The sequence below is a fragment of the Pinus tabuliformis genome, chromosome 6, assembly GCF_031772625.1.
Source record: "Pinus tabuliformis cultivar Carrire ecotype Pingquan chromosome 6, CPIR1, whole genome shotgun sequence".
NCBI lineage: Eukaryota > Viridiplantae > Streptophyta > Pinopsida > Pinales > Pinaceae > Pinus > Pinus tabuliformis.
This window is the reverse complement of record NC_142292.1, coordinates 556,543,097-556,563,081: the sequence shown is the minus strand read 5'-3', so window position 1 is coordinate 556,563,081 and position 19,985 is coordinate 556,543,097.

Genomic DNA, 19,985 nt, shown 5'->3' with positions numbered 1-19,985 from the left:
AAACCTTCATCTAACTTTATGCACTGCACATATAAACCAAACCCCCACACTTTACTTTGGTTATTCACATGGACTTACCCATAAAACATTTTATGCGCTTATTTCTATTATAAATATTATATAATAGAAATACTCCACAACATACGTAATATTACCTCTTTTCATTTCTTTCAGCCTTTGCACATTTCTTGAGGCTCCCTTTATCGCAATTGCAATCACAATCTCGTGAATCACACTAACATACATTCCTCCTTCTCATTCGATATGCGATAACACATCTGGACTTCAAATACAATAAACCTACATCCATTACCTTCTCGGGTCCACTCTCATCGCATATCACCATATCACATGTCGCATTTGTTAAGGGCTAAGGTCCATCTCCCATGGAATGTTGTGATGTGATCTAATCACCGATTGCAGCAGACATTTCCTTTCGCACTATCTTTTGGCCCAAGATTTATTCACTCATCATTAGAATATTGCGATGCATGGTTTATCACGATCCTCCACCATTGATCAAAGCACTGATCCAATGGTCATCAATGATATCGCTCATCGCAATTGCAATCGCTTAAGGCTAGGGTTCATTACTCATGTGATATGTTGTGATGTGATTTCAATTAATGAATATCCATGAATCTCTGCTTGTCATGAACCAATCTCATTTGTTGATTGTCTATATCCAACAGCTACTATGCATCAACTCTTCACTTCTCTTTCTTCTCTTCACTTTGGGGTTTACACCATTTCTTCAATGTTTTCTGTGGTTTTGGATACTTCAGTGGTTCTTGTCCTTCCACTGTTTTGCTGCGCAATTCCTTCTGAGCTTAATTCTGCGTGTTCTTTAATTACTGTCCCTCCAGAAATTTCACTTTGATCCTTCGATCAGTTCAACGATCCATTATGAACCTCTATATTATCCTTCTCCTTTGTATATTCTGTCGAACTCCACCTGCAACCTTTGTTACATAGAATACTCTGATTCACTCATAATTTATCAGTCAATCCTCAAAACGCACATTTATATAGTTTTGGAATTAAATCTCTATATATGCATATATAAACAAATGATTACATATTAAGACTCTCTATCTCTCTGGCCTAGTTTTCAATTTTAGTGGCCTCTGGTTCACAATTCTACCCGTAGGCTTACAGTCACACTCTAACTAGCTTAATTATCCAACCTGTCTAACCTCTGTCGATGCCTTTTAGGATTACATTTATACAAAAGGATTCTACAACCAATTCCTGGTTAAGGTGCATAAACCTCTCAACAAAATCCTAAGATCTCTTCTTTATCCCTAAGGATCCTCTCTAATCCACAAAATCATGAACTAACTCCTAATCTAAGATTTACAATTAGTTCTTAGATATCTCAATCTCTCAACTATCCTAAATCTCTCATATTCTCATTCATTCGAGAACGTTTACAAATATGTCTCACAATATTCAATTAAATCCTATTCTCAATAAAATCACTCAAAATCCTAAATAATTACATTGATCCAATACTTAGGAAACCAACTTCCTTAAAACATAAGACCCCCTATGTCTACTAAAATACAATGATATTGTTGAGCTGAATGAGCTTGAATCATAACTATAGTAGGCTTTAGCCCGATCCTTCTTTTTTTGCTATTTATTATTCTTGTTTTGATTTCTGCTAGTTTGATTCTAGAGATTTATGTTTATTTCTCTATGGGGTACACTATGACTATCTGTCTGGTGTCCTCTGGCATGATGGGGTCTATTTATGGAGGTGGTTGTATGTATATCTAATAGATGGTATTTTACTTTCATGTAGACTTGGGTCACCCTGAATCCTCTATTTCTTTGAACTTGTCTTTGGTTTTGGTTTATTCAAACTCCTTCTTTGCTTGATTTTGGTGTGAGTTAATTTTCTAGATTGACTTTATTCCTACTACGGAAAAATTCCTTGTAAATGCATGTGTAGTCGTAGGGGTGCTGGGGATAGAGGAAAACAAGGTTAGGACCATGCTTAGGAAGATAATACCACTTTTCACTCTGCCACTCCCCCAAATATGTTGGAAAATAGATCACTACTGGGGGGGTGAATCAGTAGTGAAGGAACTTATAATTTTTTCTCAAAGTTATTAATCTTTAACCATGCATAAACTGAAACACATAAATAGAAAACAAAGCATAAAAAATGAACATGAAAACCATTCAACACATAGAATGCAAGTATGTTTGGTTGAAACCCCTCTCCAAGGAAAAAAACCATCTGCTGCTGCTGCACAGCTCAAATATTATTTTATGTCTAACAATTATTTACACAAGGACTCAAATGGCTACTTTCAAATGGAGACTCTTTCTCATGCAGATCTATGGACTACCATCCGCTAAAGGCCACCATGATCAATGATCCTCACCTGATTACTCTTGAACTATCAATCAACTCTACAAACTCTAATCTACTGGAAGACACCACTACCAATGAACCTCGCCCAGTTTCTGACGAAGTATCCAACCTTCATTGGATTGAGAAAAGTGATCACTTATATTGATTTCGCTAGAGTCCTCCAACTCGACTCCTCTATATGGTTCTTGTTTCAAAATATTTCAAACTGGAACCGAAAACTTCTCAACATGAGCTCTACAACAACATATCATCAAAGAACACAATGAAAAACCAAATCTCCAATCTCCAAATACACCACAAACTGCAACACAATCTCTCCATAGTTCTACCTATCCATACTTCACCTTCTCGCTCACTACAAAAATATGATGGCAAAAACATGATTTATCTAATTGTTGCAACACTTGCAATCTCTTAAGAAATTATGTAATATAACTCACACAACTTGCACACAATCCTCCAAGATCACACTCTCTCAACACACCAAGAAAATCAACCATACTATCAATGAGTTTCCTCCAATATATATATGAACTGAGGTGCTCAACTCAATAATTGCCAAGAAGTAATGAGCTCTAGAAACTCTATTTATATGCTTGATTTGATCTAGATTCAGCTCATTGACTTGATCAAGCCATTAAATTCATTTCATAAAATATATTTTCAATGTTAATCACTTTCTAGAAGGTTCCTGACCTTTTCCAACCTTTACATGAAAAGTTTTGAACAAGACAAGTCGGGTAAACCGTAAATTAACCTAATATGCACAAGGAATACAAGGAAAAACACTTCGAGGATGTATATGATTCTCTTGTGAAGGAAAAACTATGTATATTCCTAGGCGTATGCGACTCTAGTGAAGAGAAACTACGTATATCCCTTAAAACTCAAGTTTTACGTCTTAAGCCACCACTTGGAGCTTATCTCCAGGGGTAAGCTAGGGACATCATGACACACCTAAACACACACTTTGACACCATGAAAACATACATAAAGCTTAAAATATTGCATCATACTCATAACTACATGACATACATCAAGTGATCTCCATCTAGTATCTCAACTCTTCCAGAGCTTGTACAGCATCTCCAACACATGTAGAAACATATGTAGTACCTGTAGCAACAATCCAACCACTTGCAACAACAACATCTTCAACATATGTAGCAATATCAACCTATTGTATGTCAACATAACATTCCCAACATCATCACAACTCAACCTCCAAATAAACTCCACTAAGTCATGCCACAACCAATTTGACATCAATGCCAACCATCACAACAACCAACTGAACAATGCAATAAGCAAACACTCATCACACATCATCATTGGATTGACATAAGCATATGACAAGTAGAACCAAGACCATGTTTACATCAATCCCACCACTACAATTCCAACAAAGTATCCATGAAGAAATTCTCTAGCTCAAAACCCACACCTCTAATGGTCACTGGACATTCTTAGACTTTGAGATCATGGAGGAAGTAGCCAATTGGCTTCTTGGCCCTAGTCATACCAAGGGAATATGGAACCAATATCTGAATTCTATCAACCTCTATTGGAAGTTGAAAAATCTTTTGGGAAGATTCCTAAAAGAGAAACATGAAGATTAAAATGACATAATTTCTTCCTCGAATGAGATAAAGAGGGTGGATCATCATCATGCTCTTGTTTGGCGAGCTTGGATGCTAGACTAGCTCATCTGGAAAAGTTAACATCTTCTATATGAACTCAAGCCTTTTGTTCCTACTATTACCAATGCATAGGATCCTACTCTAGTGTCCTCGTTAGATTCTTGATCACTTGTCATGACTTGCTTTGGTTTTTTGTTTCTTCTAATACTCATTCTTTGTTAGCTCTAATATATTATTGCAATAAACACTTTATTTTGACTAATTTTATTACATTATCTATTAATAGATTTAGTTTCCCTCATGGTATATTAAGACTTATAATGGTATGAACTATGTTCACTTGAGCATAGTATTAAAAATTGACATGGTGAAACTGCTAATAGCTCAAACTACATGGTTCATTAGCCTTCGTGACCAAACTGACCAATAAACTTGGTTCATGCCCTTGAAAACCCAGGTTTGGCATCAAATCGGTTATAAACTGACCGGTTTGGCCATAAATTAACTAGTTCATTATAAACACAACCATAGACCCCACACATAATGGTTTTGGGCTTGTGTTAGTGGTTTTGATGAAAACTAGGGATTGTTTCCCTCCAAAAAAACCCCTCCAAGCCGTTAAAAGCATGCTTCCACTCCCATTTTCCTCACACATCTCATTTGGAGTTTTTGTGAGCATCATTGTGAGCTTGCATAATGCTTATTTTTTCCTCAAGTAGTGGAACAACATTGAGTTTATATTGTGTTTGTCATCTTAGAGCTACTTTGGATAAGGCTAGTGGAGGTGACATCTTCTAGAGGAAGTTAAGGTAGCCAATTTCACTTGAAAAAAACCTACATTTCTTTCCATGTTTTTTTGTGTTCTTTCAAGTTTTATATTTAATCTTGTTTGTAGGCTAAACATATCCTATATTTTTTTCAAAATTTATTATATGCTTTCCAGTTTACTTATTTGCATTTTTTTGTTAATTTTCATATTTATTTCTTTGCAAATTTCAAATCTTTCATTAGCCACTATGCCTCGAAAAGCAGCGCATATTGCATGGGCTCATTGTGATATGATTGTTGGGAAATGATTTGTAAATATTTCCAAAAATATATTGGAGGAGTGGGTATTTACATGTTGAAACAAAACTTGGCTGAGATAATTGGCCAAGTAAGACCATGTAGAGCACCAAATGAAGTTATAGGGCATATTAGGGTAAAATACCTTGAGAAGTTTGAGGCTCAACCAACTAAGAAGTTTGAGACTCAACTAGTTGAGAAGTTTGAAACTCAAACAATTGAGAAGAATTACCCCGATCTAGATTCTCTTTATGTAGCTCTTATTGATGGTCCCATGTCTAGTAATTATGATGAGTTTGATCATGATGAGGAGTGAAGCACTATCATGTTTACCAGTTTTATGTAGACTTGTAGTATGCCAATGGTCTCATAGCTTGTAGCATTGTTTTTGGACTGTAGAGGGCATTTAAAACCTCATTGATTATGTATTTTTTTGCTGATATACATCGCATTCGATGCCATTTTGATATATTCAATTTTATATGGTATATAGATGAGAAAAATTTGCATAATTTTCTCTATTGATTTGGAATCATGGTTTTAATTCTTAAAAATAATTCTTTTTATTAAAAAATAATTATTTCATTTATTTTTAAAGATCATTTCATTGAGATTTAACTAGTTAAATTTTCCAAGATCTAGTTCAAAAATTGATTTGGTCACCAATTTCAATTTTAAATATTATAGATAGATATTTGGAATGATGTAATATGATATTTTGATATAATGAAAAATAACTTACCAAAAAATAAAAATAAATTATATATATATATATTGTAATTTTTTTTGAAGTGTAAATATTTTCTCAAATTTTATACTAAGAAATTTTTTTATTTTAAGAGATTTTATCTATTTTTGTATTTAACAAATTTAATATTAAAATAATGTTATATAAATATTAGACAGATAATACATTTATAATAAAATTAAAATTTAATCTATCTATCTATCTATCTATCTATCTATCTATCTATCTATCTATCTATCTATATATATATATATATATATATATATATATATATATATATATATATAACACTCTCAATAAAATAGTCATAAAATAATGTTTAAATAGTTAAGGTAAATTATCAATTTCATGGAAACCATTCATTACCTCTTTTGCATTTAAATGTGGTATTAAGTGGAAAGTAAAACAAAAATAATGAATAAATTTAAATAATTAATGATAGATTAATATTTTAATTAATATTAAAAATAAAATTATATATATCATTTTATTATTTATTATTTTAAATGGATCTTGTAGTACAATAGAATAAAGAAAATATTTAAAAGTGTTTTGTAAAATATAATATGGGAGATACTAATTTTTTAGTAAATCTTTTTTCAGTGAAAGTATGATTATGACTAGATATTTTATCTACAAGAAGAGATTAAACAATATGTAATTCTTTTTTTAATTAAAAGAATGGCTATGCTTAGAAATTTTATGAAAAAGAAATAATTAAACAATATGTAGTCATAAATGTTTCGTAAAATTACTTTTAACTTTATCCAAAATATACACCTTTTGCTTAAGTTAGGATGATATAAGGTTTCCCAATCTTGGCTACATCATTAGGAAAATCTAGAGATCATTTTGCAAAATAGAGATAATATTAAAAATATTACTATACCAAAATCTAAGGAGAAGCTGTGAGGTAACAAAAACTTCCAGGTAAAAAGAAAATTAACATATTCTTTGTTTTGACTAATTTGAAGAATAAAATAAAGATTGTTAAAATATGAACAAATTTTCATGAGCGTCTCGATAAGATAGTTGAAGATGAAAAGCACTTCCTCTTAGATTGTTTATCTTATATTAACATTAGATCTAATTCTAAAATATTCTTCATACAATAAATCTTCTTAACATTCTAAGTTGGTAAAACTATAATGATTTTGAAATATTGTTTTTAATGCTCTTTGAACATGCAAATAAAACATTAACCAATTTGCAGTAATCCTTTACTTTCTTAAAATTAAATAGATCACACTATTCTTAGTAGATGTTAATATCATTATTATTATAACTAGTACAGCCACATTAAAAATATTAATGTGGTTGATATAGCCAAAGGCTTCATTTGTATAAAAATATAACAAAAAAATTATTGCAACAAAAATATTATTCTTAACTATTGCAACATTTTGTTTTTGTCGGTCAAGGAAACTTCATTATATTATCACAAAATCAAATTCAACAAAATACATCATCACCATGACATCAAAATACATCACTACTGCCTCACAAGGCTGTGTTGCTGGCTTAAGAGCTAGTGTGGCCCTTGCTGTGAACATTATGAAGGCTGAAAAGAAGCGAAGACAACCCATGCCATTGGTTAATGCCAATACAAAAGGAGAAAACAAACATTTCTTAGGAATACACATTAAGGAGGGGGGTTGGGGGGAAATGTGTGAGGAGCAACAAAGAATACAATCCTCTCATGCGTGTGATGGTCTATGTGTTCCACCCGAGTCTCCAAGGCATGGAGATGGTCATTTGTGTGCCGGAGCTGCTGCCAAATGCCTTCTATGGAGTCCAGGATATCATTTTTCATATATTGGAGGTCATTAATATAAGACACCAGTTCATTCCTATCATCATACCTCTGCTCCCTCAGAGTTTCCATGCTGAAATGGATACTATTCAGTTGGGCCGCAATGGACTCCAGGGCGTTTGGAGCCTCAACGTGGCCCGGGGAGTGGCCTAGGGACATGGAAATGTCTCTATCAGAATGAATTCTCTCGATTGATCTAAGTCTGAGTTAGGCTCTCCTGATGTGGACGTTCGTCCATACGATGGCTGACACCCCTCCTTCGGGCGTGTCCTCTCCATCTAGGCATGCAACCAACACCACCACCACCGGTCACACCACCATTGGGAGGATACTATTTGTCTTGTGAGTCCCACCACAGAAGTTGAATTTTAACTAAACATAATAAAAATTCACCTATCGTTCCTGATCCAGGGAGCCCTAAGCAACAAATTATAGCACTCAACCATAATCTGCCAGAGAGTAGGGAGGCGTGTCACTATTCCTAGAATTGGGTGAGCCTTTCAAGGGAAGATACCAAAAATTATGCTCCCCACCACGCTGATTCTCTAGAGGAGTTGCTATGAACAAGAGATATATTAAGACTGAGACTGGCATGACATTTTCTCCCCAACCACACTCTCCAATCGTGGAATGGTACCACCTATCACACCAGCTAGAAAATTCCTCTCTCGCATCCATTGACCAAATTATCTATAAGGTCGAGTTCTCTACACGCTCGCATGCAATGAAATCGCCCTAAACTACCACCCTAAGCCACAGCCTGAGCTAGGACACCAACAACCTGCAACTTTGTCTCACCCAACACTCTCTCCTCATCGCCCAATGTATACAACTAGTCACCCTCTTGCCTTTGCATTGCATTACGTAATACTCGCAGGGAGCAGGGTTTGGGTCCCAACAACCCATTAATTTGTTTATGGGCACATGGAGGCCCATCTAGATCCACTATCCAACATATCGCCATCTGTCCCTCACCATGATAACCCCCATCGAGGAATTACAACAAAAATATTATTATTAACTTTGATTTTACTTAATCCTTAAGAATCTCAGGTCTCGATAAAAAAAAAAAAGAATTTTTGAAAAGTTTCTATAATATTTCTAAAATTAGATATGCTTTGAAAATCCCTAAGAAATTGGTGGGCATTGGGACATCAAATTTTTAAAATTTGTTAAAAGTCAATGCAACCTAACAAACTCTCTAACACACTACAACCAACCATTTACAAGCATTCAAAATAAGCACATGCTGATGAGCATATTCCCTTGAGAATCAATCTAAGTAGTGAACTGAAAAGAAAAAGTTAACCAATCCTCATCAAGCTGAAGTTGAAATAGAAATCCTTTAGCTAGAAATTTATCAATATTATAGATATTAATAAAAGTAATAAAAAATTAATTTTAATATTTCGAAAATGATTTAGTAAATCTATTTTCTTAATCAATATGAATTAGGATGGAAATAAATAATAAAAATTAATACAATATTTAATAGAAATAAATAATAAAAACTAAGTCAACTTAGTGATTCTACCAAAAGTACATTATAAAATTTACTTAGACTTTTTTATGAAGAACATAAATGAATGAAGAATAAGAAAGAATGATGAAAAATAAAAGAGAGCACTTCCACATTTTTATGAATGCGAGAAAGACATAGAATAAATGTCATTAAAATAAGAAAATCTTTTCAATATACAAGTTATTTCAACCTTGGGATTCCATGGAAGATAAGTTCCCAGGGAGATTTTTATTTGACTAATTCAAAGGGAGACTAAACCAAATCAATATTATAGAAATAGATATTTCTAGTACTAAGATGCTCGTATTATGTATATAATTTTCACATTATGTATAAATAATATTTTCTAAAAATAACATTATTACAAGATATTCATGAGGGTTAAGTAAAATTAAAATTAATAATAATATTTTTGTTGCAATAATTTTTTTTGTTATATATTTATACAAATGAAGTCTTCAACTATATCAACCACATTAATATTTTTAAAGTGGTAGTTCTAATTTTATATTTACATTAAATCTATTCCAAAATATTTGTTACACAATAAATCTTCTTAACATTTTAGGTTGGTAAAATTATAATGATTTTGAAATATTGTTTTTAATGCTCTTTGAACATGCAAATAAAACATTAACCAATTTTCAGTAATCCTTTACTTTCTTAAAATTAAATAGATCACACTATTCTTAGTAGATGTTAATATCATTATTATTATAACTAGTACAACCACATTAAAAATATAAGGCTTCATTTGTATAAAAATATAACAAAAAAATTATTGCAACAAAAATATTATTCTTAACTATTGCAACATTTTGTTATTGTCGGTCAAGGAAACTTCATTATATTATCACAAAATCAAATTCGACAAAATACATCATCACCATAACATCAAAATACATCACTACTGCCTCACAAGCCTGTGTTGCTGGCTTAAGAGCTAGTGTGGCCCTTGCTGTGAACATTATGAAGGCTGAAAATAAGCGAAGACAACCCGTGCCATTGGTTAATGCCAATACAAAAGGAGAAAACAAACATTTCTTAGGAATACACATTAAGGAGGGGGGTTGGGGGGAATGTGGGAGGAGCAACAAAGAATACAATCCTCTCATGCGTATGATGGTCTATGTGTTCCACCCGAGTCTCCAAGGCATGTAGATGGTCATTTGTGTGCCGGAGCTGCTGCTAAATGCCTTCTATGGAGTCCAGGATATCATTTTTCATATGTTTGAGGTCATTAATATAAGACACCAGTTCATTCCTATCATCATACCTCTGCTCCCTCAGAGTTTCCATGCTGAGATGGATGCTGTTCAGTTGGGCCGCAATGGACTCCAGGGCGTTTGGAGCCTCGACGTGGCCCGGGGAGTGGCCTAAGGACATGGAAATGTCTGTATCAGAATGAATTCTCTCGATTGATCTAAGTCTGAGTTAGGCTCTCCTGATGTGGACGTTCGTCCATATGATGGCTGACACCCCTCCTTCGGGCGTGTCCTCTCTGTCTAGGCATGCAACCAACACCACCACCACCGGTCACACCACCATTGGGAGGATACTATTTGTCTTGTGATTCCCACCACAGAAGTTGAATTTTAACTAAACATAATAAAAATTCACCTATCGTTCCTGATCCAGGGATCCCTAAGCAACAAATTATAGCAGTCAACCATAATCTGCCAGACAGTAGGGAGGCGTGTCGCTATTTCTAGAATTGGGCGAGCCTTTCTAGGGAAGATACCAAAAATTATGCTCCCCACCACGCTGATTCTCTATAGGAGGTGCTATGAACAAGAGATATATTGACAATGAGAATGGCATGACATTTTCTCCCCAACCACACTCTCCAATCGTGGAATGGTACCACCTATCACACCAGCTGGAAAATTCCTCTCTCGGATCCATTGAACAAATTATCTGTAAGGTCGAGTTCTCTACAGGCTCACATGCAATGAAATCACCCTAAACTACAACCCTAAGCCACAGCGTGAGCTAGGACATCAACAACCTGCAACTCTGACTCACCCAACACTCTCTCCTAATCGCCCAATGTTTACAACTAGTCACCCTCTTGCCTTTGCATTGCATTATGTAATACTCGCAGGTAGCAGGGTTTGGGTCCCAATGACCCATTAATTTGTTTGTGGGCACATGGAGGCCCATCTAGATCTACTATCCAACATATCGCCATCTGTCCCTCACCATGATAACCCCCATCGGGCAATTGCAACAAAAATATTATTATTAACTTTGATTTTACTTAATCCTTAAGAATCTCAGGTCTTGATAAAAAAAAAAAGAACTTTTGAAAAGTTTCTATAATATTTCTGAAATTAGATATGCTTTGAAAATCCCTAAGAAATTGGTGGGCATTGGGACATCAAATTTTTAAAATTTGTTAAAAGTCAATGCAACCTAACAAACTCTCTAACACACTACAACCAACCATTTACAAGCATTCAAAATAAGCACATGCTGATGAGCATATTCCCTTGAGAATCAATCTAAGTAGTGAAGTGAAAAAAAAAAAGTTAACCAATCCTCATCCACCTTAAGTTGAAATAGAAATCCTTTAGCTAAAGATTTATCAATATTATAGATATTAATAAAAGTATTAAAAATATAATTTTAATATTTCGAAAATGATTTAGTAAATCTGTTTTCTTAATCAATATGAATTAGGATGGAAATAAATAATAAAAATTAATACAATATTTAATAGAAATAAATAATAAAAACTAAGTCAACTTAGTGATTCTACCAAAAGTACATTATAAAATTTACTTAGACTTTTTTATGAAGAACATAAATGAATGAAGAATAAGAAAGAATGATGAAAAATAAAAGAGAGCACTTCCACATTTTTATGAATGTGAGAAAGACATAGAATAAATGTCATTAAAATAAGAAAATCTTTTCAATATACAAGTTATTTCAACCTTGGGATTCCATGGAAGATAAGTTCCCAGGGAGATTTTTATTTGACTAATTCAAAGGGAGACTAAACCAAATCAGTATTATAGAAATAGATATTTCTAGTACTAAGATGCTCGTATTATGTATATAATTTTCACGTTATGTATAAATAATATTTTCTAAAAATAACATTATTACAAGATATTCATGAGGGTTAAGTAAAATTAAAGTTAATAATAATATTTTTGTTGCAATAATTTTTTTTGTTATATATTTATACAAATGAAGTCTTCAACTATATCAACCACATTAATATTTTTAAAGTGGTAGTACTAATTTTATATTTACATTAAATCTATTCCAAAATATTTGTTACACAATAAATCTTCTTAACATTTTAGGTTGGTAAAATTATAATGATTTTGAAATATTGTTTTTAATGCTCTTTGAACATGCAAATAAAACATTAACCAATTTTCAGTAATCCTTTACTTTCTTAAAATTAAATAGATCACACTATTCTTAGTAGATGTTAATATCATTATTATTATAACTAGTACAACCACATTAAAAATATAAGGCTTCATTTGTATAAAAATATAACAAAAATATTATTGAAACAAAAATATTATTCTTAACTATTGCAACATTTTGTTATTGTCGGTCAAGGAAACTTCATTATATTATCACAAAATCAAATTCGACAAAATACATCATCACCATAACATCAAAATACATCACTACTGCCTCACAAGCCTGTGTTGCTGGCTTAAGAGCTAGTGTGGCCCTTGCTTTGAACATTATGAAGGCTGAAAATAAGCGAAGACAACCTGTGCCATTGGTTAATGCCAATACAAAAGGAGAAAACAAACATTTCTTAGGAATACACATTAAGGAGGGGGGTTGGGTGGGAATGTGGGAGGAGCAACAAAGAATACAATCCTCTCATGCGTATGATGGTCTATGTGTTCCACCCGAGTCTCCAAGGCATGGAGATGGTCATTTGTGTGCCGGAGCTGCCGCTAAATGCCTTCTATGGAGTCCAGGATATCATTTTTCATATGTTGGAGGTCATTAATATAAGACACCAGTTCATTCCTATCATCATACCTCTGCTCCCTCAGAGTTTCCATGCTGAGATGGATGCTGTTCAGTTGGGCCGCAATGGACTCCAGGGCGTTTGGAGCCTCGACGTGGCCCGGGGAGTGGCCTAAGGACATGGAAATGTCTGTATCAGAATGAATTCTCTCGATTGATCTAAGTCTGAGTTAGGCTCTCCTGATGTGGACGTTCGTCCATATGATGGCTGACACCCCTCCTTCGGGCGTGTCCTCTCTGTCTAGGCATGCAACCAACACCACCACCACCGGTCACACCACCATTGGGAGGATACTATTTGTCTTGTGATTCCCACCACAGAAGTTGAATTTTAACTAAACATAATAAAAATTCACCTATCGTTCCTGATCCAGGGATCCCTAAGCAACAAATTATAGCAGTCAACCATAATCTGCCAGACAGTAGGGAGGCATGTCGCTATTCCTAGAATTGGGCGAGCCTTTCTATGGAAGATACCAAAAATTATGCTCCCCACCACGCTGATTCTCTATAGGAGGTGCTATGAACAAGAGATATATTGAGAATGAGAATGGCATGACATTTTCTCCCCAACCACACTCTCCAATCGTGGAATGGTACCACCTATCACACCAGCTGGAAAATTCCTCTCTCGGATCCATTGAACAAATTATCTGTAAGGTCGAGTTCTCTACAGGCTCACATGCAATGAAATCGCCCTAAACTACAACCCTAAGCCACAGTGTGAGCTAGGACATCAACAACCTGCAACTCTGACTCACCCAACACTCTCTCCTAATCGCCCAATGTTTACAACTAGTCACCCTCTTGCCTTTGCATTGCATTATGTAATACTCGCAGGTAGCAGGGTTTGGGTCCCAATGACCCATTAATTTGTTTGTGGGCACATGGAGGCCCATCTAGATCTACTATCCAACATATCGCCATCTGTCCCTCACCATGATAACCCCCATTGGGCAATTGCAACAAAAATATTATTATTAACTTTGATTTTACTTAATCCTTAAGAATCTCAGGTCTTGATAAAAAAAAAAAAGAACTTTTGAAAAGTTTCTATAATATTTCTAAAATTAGATATGCTTTGAAAATCCCTAAGAAATTGGTGGGCATTGGGACATCAAATTTTTAAAATTTGTTAAAAGTCAATGCAACCTAACAAACTCTCTAACACACTACAACCAACCATTTACAAGCATTCAAAATAAGCACATGTTGATGAGCATATTCCCTTGAGAATCAATCTAAGTAGTGAAGTGAAAAAAAAAAAGTTAACCAATCCTCATCCACCTTAAGTTGAAATAGAAATCCTTTAGCTAAAGATTTATCAATATTATAAATATTAATAAAAGTATTAAAAATATAATTTTAATATTTCGAAAATGATTTAGTAAATCTGTTTTCTTAATCAATATGAATTAGGATGGAAATAAATAATAAAAATTAATACAATATTTAATAGAAATAAATAATAAAAACTAAGTCAACTTAGTGATTCTACCAAAAGTACATTATAAAATTTACTTAGACTTTTTTATGAAGAACATAAATGAATGAAGAATAAGAAAGAATGATGAAAAATAAAAGAGAGCACTTCCACATTTTTATGAATGTGAGAAAGACATAGAATAAATGTCATTAAAATAAGAAAATCTTTTCAATATACAAGTTATTTCAACCTTGGGATTCCATGCAAGATAAGTTCCCAGGGAGATTTTTATTTGACTAATTCAAAGGGAGACTAAACCAAATCAGTATTATAGAAATAGATATTTCTAGTACTAAGATGCTCGTATTATGTATATAATTTTCACATTATGTATAAATAATATTTTCTAAAAATAACATTATTACAAGATATTCATGAGGGTTAAGTAAAATTAAAGTTAATAATAATATTTTTGTTGCAATAATTTTTTTTGTTATATATTTATACAAATGATGTCTTCAACTATATCAACCACATTAATATTTTTAAAGTGGTAGTACTAATTTTATATTTACATTAAATCTATTCCAAAATATTTGTTACACAATAAATCTTCTTAACATTTTAGGTTGGTAAAATTATAATGATTTTGAAATATTGTTTTTAATGCTCTTTGAACATGCAAATAAAACATTAACCAATTTTCAGTAATCCTTTACTTTCTTAAAATTAAATAGATCACACTATTCTTAGTAGATGTTAATATCATTATTATTATAACTAGTACAACCACATTAAAAATATAAGGCTTCATTTGTATAAAAATATAACAAAAAAATTATTGCAACAAAAATATTATTCTTAACTATTGCAACATTTTGTTATTGTCGGTCAAGGAAACTTCATTATATTATCACAAAATCAAATTCGACAAAATACATCATCACCATAACATCAAAATACATCACTACTGCCTCACAAGCCTGTGTTGCTGGCTTAAGAGCTAGTGTGGCCCTTGCTGTGAACATTATGAAGGCTGAAAATAAGCGAAGACAACCCGTGCCATTGGTTAATGCCAATACAAAAGGAGAAAACAAACATTTCTTAGGAATACAAATTAAGGAGGGGGGTTGGGGGGGAATTTGGGAGGAGCAACAAAGAATACAATCCTCTCATGCGTATGATGGTCTATGTGTTCCACCCGAGTCTCCAAGGCATGGAGATGGTCATTTGTGTGCCGGAGCTGCCGCTAAATGCCTTCTATGGAGTCCAGGATATCATTTTTCATATGTTGGAGGTCATTAATATAAGACACCAGTTCATTCCTATCATCATACCTCTGCTCCCTCAGAGTTTCCATGCTGAGATGGATGCTGTTCAGTTGGGCCGCAATGGACTCCAGGGCGTTTGGAGCCTCGACGTGGCCCGGGGAGTGGCCTAGGGACATGGAAATGTCTGTATCAGAATGAATTCTCTCGATTGATCTGAGTCTGAGTTAGGCTCTCCTGATGTGGACGTTCGTCCATATGATGGCTGACACCCCTCCTTCGGGCGTGTCCTCTCTGTCTAGGCATGCAACCAACACCACCACCACCGGTCACACCACCATTGGGAGGATACTATTTGTCTTGTGATTCCCACCACAGAAGTTGAATTTTAACTAAACATAATAAAAATTCACCTATCGTTCCTGATCCAGGGATCCCTAAGCAACAAATTATAGCAGTCAACCATAATCTGCCAGACAGTAGGGAGGCGTGTCGCTATTCCTAGAATTGGGCGAGCCTTTCTAGGGAAGATACCAAAAATTATGCTCCCCACCACGCTGATTCTCTAGAGGAGGTGCTATGAACAAGAGATATATTGAGAATGAGAATGGCATGACATTTTCTCCCCAACCACACTCTCCAATCGTGGAATGGTACCACCTATCACACCAGCTAGAAAATTCCTCTCTCGGATCCATTGAACAAATTATCTGTAAGGTCGAGTTCTCTACAGGCTCACATGCAATGAAATCGCCCTAAACTACAACCCTAAGCCACAGCGTGAGCTAGGACATCAACAACCTGCAACTCTGACTCACCCAACACTCTCTCCTAATCGCCCAATGTTTACAACTAGTCACCCTCTTGCCTTTGCATTGCATTATGTAATACTCGCAGGTAGCAGGGTTTGGGTCCCAATGACCCATTAATTTGTTTGTGGGCACATGGAGGCCCATCTAGATCTACTATCCAACATATCGCCATCTGTCCCTCACCATGATAACCCCCATCGGGCAATTGCAACAAAAATATTATTATTAACTTTGATTTTACTTAATCCTTAAGAATCTCAGGTCTTGATAAAAAAAAAAAGAACTTTTGAAAAGTTTCTATAATATTTCTAAAATTAGATATGCTTTGAAAATCCCTAAGAAATTGGTGGGCATTGGGACATCAAATTTTTAAAATTTGTTAAAAGTCAATGCAACCTAACAAACTCTCTAACACACTACAACCAACCATTTACAAGCATTCAAAATAAGCACATGCTGATGAGCATATTCCCTTGAGAATCAATCTAAGTAGTGAAGTGAAAAAAAAAAAGTTAACCAATCCTCATCCACCTTAAGTTGAAATAGAAATCCTTTAGCTAAAGATTTATCAATATTATAGATATTAATAAAAGTATTAAAAATATAATTTTAATATTTCGAAAATGATTTAGTAAATCTGTTTTCTTAATCAATATGAATTAGGATGGAAATAAATAATAAAAATTAATACAAAATTTAATAGAAATAAATAATAAAAACTAAGTCAACTTAGTGATTCTACCAAAAATACATTATAAAATTTACTTAGACTTTTTTTATGAAGAACATAAATGAATGAAAAATAAGAAAGAATGATGAAAAATAAAAGAGAGCACTTCCACATTTTTATGAATGCGAGAAAGACATAGAATAAATGTCATTAAAGTAAGAAAATCTTTTCAATATACAAGTTATTTCAACCTTGGGATTCCATGGAAAATAAGTTCCCAGGGAGATTTTTATTTGACTAATTCAAAGGGAGACTAAACCAAATCAGTATTATAGAAATAGATATTTCTAGTACTAAGATGCTCGTATTATGTATATAATTTTCACATTATGTATAAATAATATTTTCTAAAAATAACATTATTACAATATATTCATGAGGGTTAAGTATTATTAAAGTTAATAATAATATTTTTGTTGCGATAATTTTTTTTGTTATATATTTATACAAATGAAGTCTTCAACTATATCAACCACATTAATATTTTTAAAGTGGTAGTACTAATTTTATATTTACATTAAATCTATTCCAAAATATTTGTTACACAATAAATCTTCTTAACATTTTAGGTTGGTAAAATTATAATGATTTTGAAATATTGTTTTTAATGCTCTTTGAACATGCAAATAAAACATTAACCAATTTGCAGTAATCCTTTACTTTCTTAATATTAAATGGATCACACTATTCTTAGTAGATGTTAATATCATTATTATTATAACTAGTACAACCACATTAAAAATATAAGGCTTCATTTGTATAAAAATATAACAAAAAAATTATTGCAACAAAAATATTATTCTTAACTATTGCAACATTTTGTTTTTGTCGGTCAAGGAAACTTCATTATATTATCACAAAATAAAATTCAACAAAATACATCATCACCATAACATCAAAATACATCACTACTGCCTCACAAGGCTGTGTTGCTGGCTTAAGAGCTAGTGTGGCCCTTGCTGTGAACATTATGAAGGCTGAAAATAAGCGAAGACAACTCGTGCCATTGGTTAATGCCAATACAAAAGGAGAAAACAAACATTTCTTAGGAATACACATTAAGGAGGGGGGTTTGGGGGGAATGTGGGAGGAGCAACAAAGAATACAATCCTCTCATGCGTATGATGGTCTATGTGTTCCACCCGAGTCTCCAAGGCATGGAGATGGTCATTTGTGTGCCGGAGCTGCCGCCAAATGCCTTCTATGGAGTCCAGGATATCATTTTTCATATGTTGGAGGTCATTAATATAAGACACCAGTTCATTCCTATCATCATACCTCTGCTCCCTCAGAGTTTCCATGCTGAGATGGATGTTGTTCAGTTGGGCCACAATGGACTCCAGGGCGTTTGGAGCCTCGACGTGGCCCGGGGAGTGGCCTAGGGACATGGAAATGTCTGTATCAGAATGAATTCTCTCGATTGATATGAGTCTGAGTTAGGCTCTCCTGATGTGGACGTTCGTCCATATGATGGCTGACACCCCTCCTTCGGGCGTGTCCTCTCTATCTAGGCATGCAACCAACACCACCACAACCGGTCACACCACCATTGGGAGGATACTATTTGTCTTGTGATTCCCACCACAGAAGTTGAATTTTAACTAAACATAATAAAAATTCACCTATCGTTCCTGATCCAGGGATCCCTAAGCAACAAATTATAGCACTCAACCATAATCTGCCAGACAGTAGGGAGGCGTGTCGCTATTCCTAGAATTGGGCGAGCCTTTCTAGGGAAGATACCAAAAATTATGCTCCCCACCACACTGATTCTCTAGAGGAGTTGTTATGAACAAGAGATATATTGAGAATGAGAATGGCATGACATTTTCTCCCCAACCACACTCTCCAATCGTGGAATGGTACCACCTATCACACCAGCTAGAAAATTCCTCTCTCGGATCCATTGAACAAATTATCTGTAAGGTCGATTTCTCTACATGCTCACATGCAATGAAATAGCCCTAAACTACCACCCTAAGCCACAGCCTGAGCTAGGACACCAACAACCTGCAACTCTGTCTCACCCAACACTCTCTCCTCATCGCCCAATGTTTACAACTAATCACCCTCTTGCCTTTGCATTGCATTATGTAATACTCGCAGGGAGCAGGGTTTGGGTCCCAATGACCCATTAATTTGTTTGTGGGCACATGGAGGCCCATCTAGATCCACTATCCAACATATCACCATCTGTCCCTCACCATGATAACCCCCATCGGGCAATTGCAACAAAAATTTTATTATTAACTTTGATTTTACTTAATCCTTAAGAATCTCAGGTCTTGATAAAAAAAAAAGAACTTTTGAAAAGTTTCTATAATATTTCTAAAATTAGATATGCTTTGAAAATCTCTAAGAAATTGGTGGGCATTGGGACATCAAATTTTTAAAATTTGTTAAAAGTCAATGCAACCTAACAAACTCTCTAACACGCTACAACCAACCATTTACAAGCATTCAAAATAAGCACATGCTGATGAGCATTTTCCCTTGAGAATCAATCTAAGTAGTGAACTGAAAAAAAAAAAGTTAACCAATCCTCATCCACCTTAAGTTGA